The sequence below is a fragment of the Thunnus albacares genome, chromosome 19 (genome assembly GCF_914725855.1).
Source record: "Thunnus albacares chromosome 19, fThuAlb1.1, whole genome shotgun sequence".
Lineage (NCBI taxonomy): Eukaryota > Metazoa > Chordata > Actinopteri > Scombriformes > Scombridae > Thunnus > Thunnus albacares.
Genome location: NC_058124.1, coordinates 284099 through 292159, shown reverse-complemented (window position 1 = coordinate 292159; position 8061 = coordinate 284099). Strand labels below are relative to the sequence as shown.

The 8061-nt window shown below is 41.3% G+C and overlaps 1 long non-coding RNA gene across 1 annotated transcript; it reads right to left on the bottom strand.

Moving 5' to 3' along the window:
* Positions 1-1888: 1888 nt before the first annotated feature.
* Positions 1889-2670, bottom strand: LOC122970242. The gene is made up of 2 exons (XR_006399177.1): positions 2570-2670; positions 1889-2491 (listed from the first exon to the last, which is right to left on the bottom strand). It is a non-coding gene; the product is annotated as an uncharacterized LOC122970242 (long non-coding RNA).
* Between the last annotated feature and the right edge of the window lie 5391 nt (positions 2671-8061).

The window sequence follows — 8061 nt, the reverse complement described above, 5'->3', positions numbered from 1 at the left end:
CGTTTCTGAGCTCCTTTATTTACAAAACATCTTTGGTTTACACTTACACTTTACACATTGGTTCCCAATGTGATGATTATATAAGACATCTGTGTAAAACCTCTTTCTACCATCTCAAAAACATCTGTAAACTCTCTAAACCTTTCAGATGCATAGGAACTTTCCCATGCCCTTATCCCTGGCAGGAGAATCTAGAAGTTCCAGTACATTCAGTACAGTGCTGCCAGGATCCTGATGAAAGTGCAAAAACACCAACACATAACACCAATTCTGTTTCCATTGCACTGGTTCCCTGTCTGCTTCAGGGTTGACTACTAAGTCCCGCTACTCACATAAAAATCCATCAACGGACATGCACCTCCCTACCTAAAGGAATTGATGATACCCAGACCTCCACCCACACCCTCAGATCTGCCAGCAGCTTGGTCCTCCGGGCCCCCACTACTAAGCTGTACATCATGGGGCCCCCAGTACTAAGCTGCACACCATGGGGGATAGAGCCTTCTCTTCTGCTGCACCATGCTTTTGGAAGAGCCTTTCTAACCATCAGAGGGCAGAATATACCCTAGACTTCTTTAAAACAGGCTTAAAAACCCTTCTATTCAGAAGACTCTTATTGCTATTTTCTTTATGTTGTGTGTTCTACATTATTAATACTGTAGAAATGCAAGGAAATGGTACAGCAGACAGAAGACACATCATGCTGACTTCCTTTTGAATCAAAAGATGTTTTTTTTTCTTCATGAGCCAAAAGGCTTCTCCTTTCTTCTGTGTTTCAGTGCGTCTCAGCTCCTTCGGGAAAATATGACGCTGCACAGCTGCGTCTCCTATAAAATCATCACGTCAGATTTTCACAAACTAAATAAGCAACATTTTATTTAGACATATTCTGCAGGCTACAGCTGTTTTTATTGTTCCTTTATGTCGGTTCTGTTCGTTCAGTAATTAACATGTTTAAATTGTCTATTTGGGTCTTATTCTGTGACAGCCAGACGCTGCTATAGATCTATAATCAAATGATACACATTGGAGCAGTTATCAGCTGTTTTCCTTCCAGCTATCAATATGTACAAATTATTAAGTAACAGTGTAAAGTATTAATTAATTGTATGAATGAATTTTAAGTTTAAACTTTAGAGTTTAAACTGTTACTTAATAAGTTCTACACATTTAGAGCTGACTTCTACATATTTGACATTTAGGGTGAAGTGCGTCATGAATAGTTGTGTCTCCTCAAAATGATGCTGGAGTGAGCGAGGACCATAGACTGTAGGGCGAGGACGTCCCGTTTGGTGAATTAAGTTCCTCCGTCCTCGTGAAGAGATGGGAGTGAGGGAAGCGAGGTGATGTTGACGTAATGAAAAGCACCCTATGACCTCCCCAGCAACCTCCTCAACAGCAACTGTACTATGTGCCCCATCAGGTAGAACATGTGTGCCTTAGGTCACACTGGTGATGCTCAACATACTATGAAGTGATGATTATGAGGTAGAAATGTATCACTATTGTTTTTAGTACTATGGCTGATCTGCATAACAGCTACAGTTCATATGGCTATAAGAAGTGACAGAGGTAAATAACACTGACAGCTCTGTTTGCTGTACAGTTTGATGTGTCGTCACATTCAGTTTATGAATGTTTCTGCCCTTGTTTTTGTCTTGAAATTATGTAAACTTTTTTGTGAGAGATGTACACGGATAAGTGAATGTTTAAATGTTTTAATGTTTTGTGAATGTGAATTATTGCTGTTATAATGACAGGTAATAATTTCAAATATTTTCATGTTGGAGTTACACAGTCAGGAACATTTGAGATGCTATTTGATAGTTGAGATGAGACAGTTGAGTGTGATTTTTGCGCTGCTGAATAAGACTGCTGAGACTTTAAATTGATTCTAAAATTAAGTCTGGCTTGTTTACTTAAAGAACATATTTCTGCCAACAGAACACACATGGACACAATAGAGAGAGAATCATAGTCATAATCACTGTCATTGTCCCCACTCCCATTACATGAGGTGGGGAACAATGATATAATATGATGCGATTTGTTGTAAGATTCCATGTTATATTCTGTTTGAATAAGGGTTGCTATAATTCAACAGGTTATGCTGTAAGTGATGTCGGTGTATGGTTTTTAAAAGTCTTGCTCCATGTGCCCCTTTTTAATTTTGAGCACCTTCCCCTCTAAAGGTGTCTGCACAGCCCTGGCAAGGAGGATTTCTGTTGTTTTTGTGCCTGCCAGCAGCTCTTTCTCCTGCGGACAGTTGCAGATGGACAGATTTCCTCCAGCAGGCCAGTGCTGCTGTTAGCTGCTGTTCGCTGCTGGGGGGGGGGGGGTGGGGGGCACAGAGAAGCAGAACAGCAACAACAACAACAACAACAACAACAACAGATACAAGACTAGCAGCAACAAACAGCAACCACAGCAGGAACAACTGGTGACGGACAGAAGAAGGACGTCAACATGTCAGCATGGCCTATTGGGTTTCCTGCAGATGAGAAAGCACAAAGAACTCAGAGGAAGAAGTCAAGTTAGTGACATGCATTAATGGTAAAAGAAAACATACAGACGGAGGAGAGGAGTTCAGTGCATCGATGGATGTCCCCCGGCAGTCTAGTCTTATAGCAGCACAACTAAGGGCTGGTCCAAGGCGAGCTTGGTCGGCCCTAACTATAAGCTTTATCAAAAAGGAAAGTTTTAAGCCTACTCTTAAACATAGAGACTGTGTCTGCCCCCCAGACCAAATCTGGAAGATGGTTCCACAAGAGAGGAGCCTGATAGCTGAAGGCTCTGCCTCCCATTCTACTTTTGGCGACTGTAGGAACCACCAGTAACCCTGCATTCTGGGAGCACAGTGCTCTAGTGGGGAAATAGGGTACTATGAGCTCTTGTAAGATATAATAGTGCCTGACCGTTAAGGGCTTTGTATGTGAGGAGAAGGATTTTAAATTCAATTCTTGATTTTACTGGAAGCCAATGCAGCAAAGCTAAGATGGGGGAATGTGATCTCTTTTTCTAGTTTTAATCAGTACATGTGCAGCTGCATTCTGGATCAGCTGGAGAGTCTTTAGAGACTTGTTAGGGCAGCCTGATAATAAGGAATTGCAATAATCCAACCTAGAAGTAACAAATGCATGGACTATTTTTTCTGCATCTTGTTGAGACAGGATGTGCCTGATTTTTGCAATATTATGTAAGTGAAAAAAGGCAGTCCTTGAAACTTGTTTTATGTGGGAGTTAAAGGACATATCCTGATCAAAAAGAACCCCCAGATTCCTTACGGTGGTGCTGGAGGCCAGGGTAATGCCATCTAGATTAGCTAAATCATTAGATAATGTGTTTCTAAGGTGTTTAGGGCCAAGCACAATAACTTCAGTTTTGTCTGAGTTTAGTAGCAGAAAATTGCAGGTCATCCAGGTCTTTATGTCCTTAAGGCATGCTTGGAGTCTAGTTAGCTGATTGGTTTCATCAGGCTTCATTGATAAATATATTTGGGTATCATCTGCATAGCAATGAAAATTTATGGAGTGTTTCCAAATAATATTAACTAAAGGAAGCATATACAAGGTGAATAGTATTGGTCCAAGAACAGAACCTTGTGGAACTCCGTGTCTAACTTTTGCTTTCATGGAGGATTCATCATTAACATGTACAAACTGAAATCGATCTGATAAATAGGACTTAAACCAGCTTAATGCAGTTCATTTAATGCTAATTAAATGTTCTAGTCTCTGTAATAGGATTTGATGATCAATTGTGTCAAATGCGGCACTAAGATCTAACAAGACAAGTACAGAGACAAGTCCTTTGTCTGATGCAGTCAGGGGGTCATTTGTGACCAGAGGTCGCCTTTACCGAATATTTTCCGTCATTGACTGAAATTTTTTTTAACAATGACGGAAAAATCTGAATGTCGTCCGTCATTTTGACAGATTACACTGAGATAAACCATAACTTTAAGTAATTCACACCCCTGTCCAGTTGGTGGCGAGTGTGCATATTAATTAGCTATTATCTAGTCTTGTCTCGTCTTTGGCCTTACGTGCACGACCTCGTTGTCTCGCTGGCTTTAGCCATTGCTACGAACTAATGTTAATATGTCCTCCATCCAACCTCTTGTGAACTTGACCCTAGCTAGCCTAGAGGACTTGATGAATGGGCCAGGTGAGGTGGAGACGAAATTCAATGAGGCTTTACAAGACGGAAGATTCATTGGCATCACACTCACACAGGCAGGCGCGCAGACCCTTTCAATTTTTCGCACAGAGTACATCGCGGAAGTAACTAAATCGATCAAAAAAAGATTCCCTTCAGAGCATCTTGGCATCACCGCTGACCCCGACACCATACTCAACGCTTCTCGTTATCCGGGTGCTGACAGCGCGTTGAAGAGCCAAAGACTGGATGCTTTGGAGCGCGTCTGTGACCACTACGGGTCACAATGAGGTGCAGCTGCACCACTGGTGCACAAAGAACGCATGCTGCAGGATTTCCTCCCGGTGAAGCGAGTGCTAGCTGGATCGGGAAGTCCCATATTCATAGAGTCTTGCCAACTTCTGATCACTTCCCTGGGAGAAATTAAAAATTTGGTTGAAGTGGTGCTGGTAATTCCAGTTTCCAGGGTCGCAGCAAACGCAAAATCTAATGACAATCGCCGCTGCAGCGATGTCCCTTGATGTGTTTGATTACGCACGAGCGAGGACCCAGTTTAAGTCCATGTGGACCAGGTGGAAGGTTTGAGCTCAGGCTAGTCTGAGTTAGTTTAAGTCAGTTAAATTCTTGTAAGTCGTTTGTTCATATTTTAATAGCAAGGGTCTAACGTTGTAAATTTGCATTGTTCATATTTGCCTTTTAAGGCTCAATGGCCACAGTGTTTTTAGCGGCCCCGCTGTCACTGCGGGAAAAAAATGTGGTGTTAACATGAGAAGTGACCGCACTTCAGTGTCTGTTCATCTTTGCTCTCCATAAATAAATAAATGCATACTGTGTAAGCTTGTTCTATATATTAATGATTAAAAATGAAAATGAATGAGTGAAAACAAAAGCTATTAAATAGGCCTATGTGTTATTATCATAGAAAAATTAAAATTAAAATGACGGGTAATAATAGATGATGACGGAATTTTTACGACCCTGTCCGTCAAAATGACGGACAATGAGAAACTCTAATGCGACCACTGTTTGTGACCTTCACCAGTGCTGTCTCTGTGCTATGATGCACTCTAAATCCTGCCTGAAAATATTCAAATCTTCATATATTTGAATATTTTCAGTCAGGATTTAGACATTTAGGGCATTAGATTTACGGCACAGTGCTGGTGGAGGTGGGTGTTATCGTTCAACCATATAAATTTAATGACGTAGAGAACTCGGTGAACTCTACATCAGCATTGGTCGTGCCTTTTCAGGGCTGATTTTAAACCCATGAAATGCTAATTTTTATAAATTTGGTGTCAATGTAACTGTTGTTAATTAACACCAGCAATGATGTTTCATCACAGTACAGTCATATAATTTAGTTTACAGCTCAAATAACACAGAATTTATCCATAAGGCTGCTTCATTAAAAACAATTCCACTGTATAAAGCTAGAATCTGTGTCTAACAACAGACCTGTATAGATGTGTAGCAGAACACAGAACATTAATTACCATCAGAACCTGACCGATCTGGTGTTGATGAAGTTGCCACTGTTGTGCATTGTGCGTAAATGTGCACATCATTCTCAATTTATAGTTGCTCCACTCACTATAAAAATAATTTTACAGATCTTATAATACATCCACGGCCTGTATGCGTTGTTATGGGCAGCGTTATATTTTTCCCCCTCCCTCCACTGCTCCACATTACGTTCTGTTCTGTTACATTAAAATACCAGTTTTGAGGAACAGAAATATGCTGGGCTATGCTCAAAACATTCAGGCTGAAGCAGTGGCAGCCCACAGGACCTACAGGACGGCTGCTTTTCACTGTTGCTGAACATGAACACAAACAAGACACAACAGGTTTTCTGTGAATGATAGACATCCAGTGCCTTTTGGAGTCAGTTTAATTCTGAATATTTAGGAGAACAAATCAACTTTCTTTCAGCTTCTGGGGGAATCAGATGTCCAGTCAATTACAAATATTGGGGGGGGGGGGGCATTTCCATGTTTCATATGAGGTCTAAACTGTGTTCAATTCAATTCAGTTTTACTTATATAGTGTTGAGGGATGGTTGGTTTATATATCATAACACAAATGTTAATTAAAGACTGGACTCAGGCTAGTTTTGTATCAAGACAAAGGCTGCATAATGAGAAATTGCTGGCAAATCGGCAACTCCCTGTGTAGGAATGTTTTTAGAACCTATCCCTCTGCTGACAGTCATACTCAAGATTTACTGGCTAGGGATAAGTGCTCATTTTACAACTAATGATTTTCGCATTAACCTCCGTAGTGCAAAACCCCTCACGCTAGAGGCCTCTATAAATCTTGCCTCTGGGATAGGGTTGCTTAGAATGTTGGAACAAAGTTATACCTGACACTAAAGTTAGAGGAGTCTCAGAAAAGTGATGAATGCATTGAGCGTTTGTTTGGACAATGGAAAACAGTATGCCAGTTTGATCAATTAGCCCTAGTGGCAGAGTTCCTTGACACTGATATACCCTCCCAAGAGATATGGTTTGCTGAGATATGCTATGCTTTGATTTTCTCTTGAAATATGGCACAGTCATTAACTTTGGGGACAGAATCTGTAGAGTATTGAGGACAGTATTGCTGTTGGTAGTCCCTTGAAGATTCTGATATTGCCCCAAACTGTTGCTATGCAGTCTGACACAGTGATTCCTCCCACATAGTGAGGCCATTATTTCAGGGCTGGTTCAGAATGGGTTTTGTGAACATGCTGAGGGTTTTCTGGAGCCAGCTACATCCTAATCCAGCCACTGTGATGTTTTGGTGGCCCACGTTGTTTGCAAGGTGGAAAATGAGGCAGTATCCATACAGGTAATCAATGTTACAAAGGCCAGTTTCTTTAAAGAAAGGGATGAGGGTGGGGACCCTATTTACTGATATTGAAGTGGAAAGGGCAGGCCTGAATTGGAGGGGGATGGTGAGGGGAAACTAGTATCATCTTGGTTTGTAGATGCCCTTTTGGCACAGTTTGGGCTTAAGGAAAAAGGGATGGGGTCCTCAGAATTTTTTGCAGCGAAATCTCCCTGTTGAGTACAGGTGATACAGATTTAGGCAGGACTCACTTGACTTGCATCAGATAAATACTAGTGATGCAAGGCCAGTTAAACTGCCTCCCCGTCATATTCTTATCCATCTGCAAAAAGGTAGCAGACCACATCAAGCAAATTCAGGAAAACGACATTACCCAGCCCTCATGTAGTCCTTTGGCAGCTCCTGTAGTCCTTGTTAGAAAACAGGATGGTAGCCTTTGGTTTTGTGTGGATTACCACAAAGTTAATGATCTGACTCAGAAAGATGCATATCCTCTACCTTGAATAGATGATGCCCTTGACAGTTTGAATAATGCTTGTTGGTTCTCCACTCTTTATCAAGCCAGTGGGTTTTGGCAAGTTGAAGGTGACCCAAAAAATTGGCATAAGACTTCCTTTATCACCTGTCAAGCCCTGTTTTTATTCAGTGTTCTCAGTTTTGGATTATATAATTCCCTCAGTAGTACAGATTGATGGACCTTGTCGTTGCTAATTTACAGTCGACCACATGCCTTTTTTTTATTTAGACGATATTGTGTTTGAGTGCACTTTTCAAGAGCATTTGCTTTGGTTGGATGAGGTTCTTTCCAAGGTGTGCCATGCAAATCTCAAAATTAAACCCTCTAAGTGCAACCTGTTTGCAAGCCAAATTCAATATCTGGGCCATGTAATCTCAGCAGAAGGGGTTGGTGTAGACCCCACTAAAAAACAGTGTATTCAGGAATTGCTAGTCCCTAAAACCCAGACAGAGGTAAAAAGTTTTGTGGGGCCAGTATCCTATTATAGATGTTTTGTGGAGGGATTCGCTGAAATTGCATGGCCCTTACACCAACTAACCGAGAAAGGGAGTTGC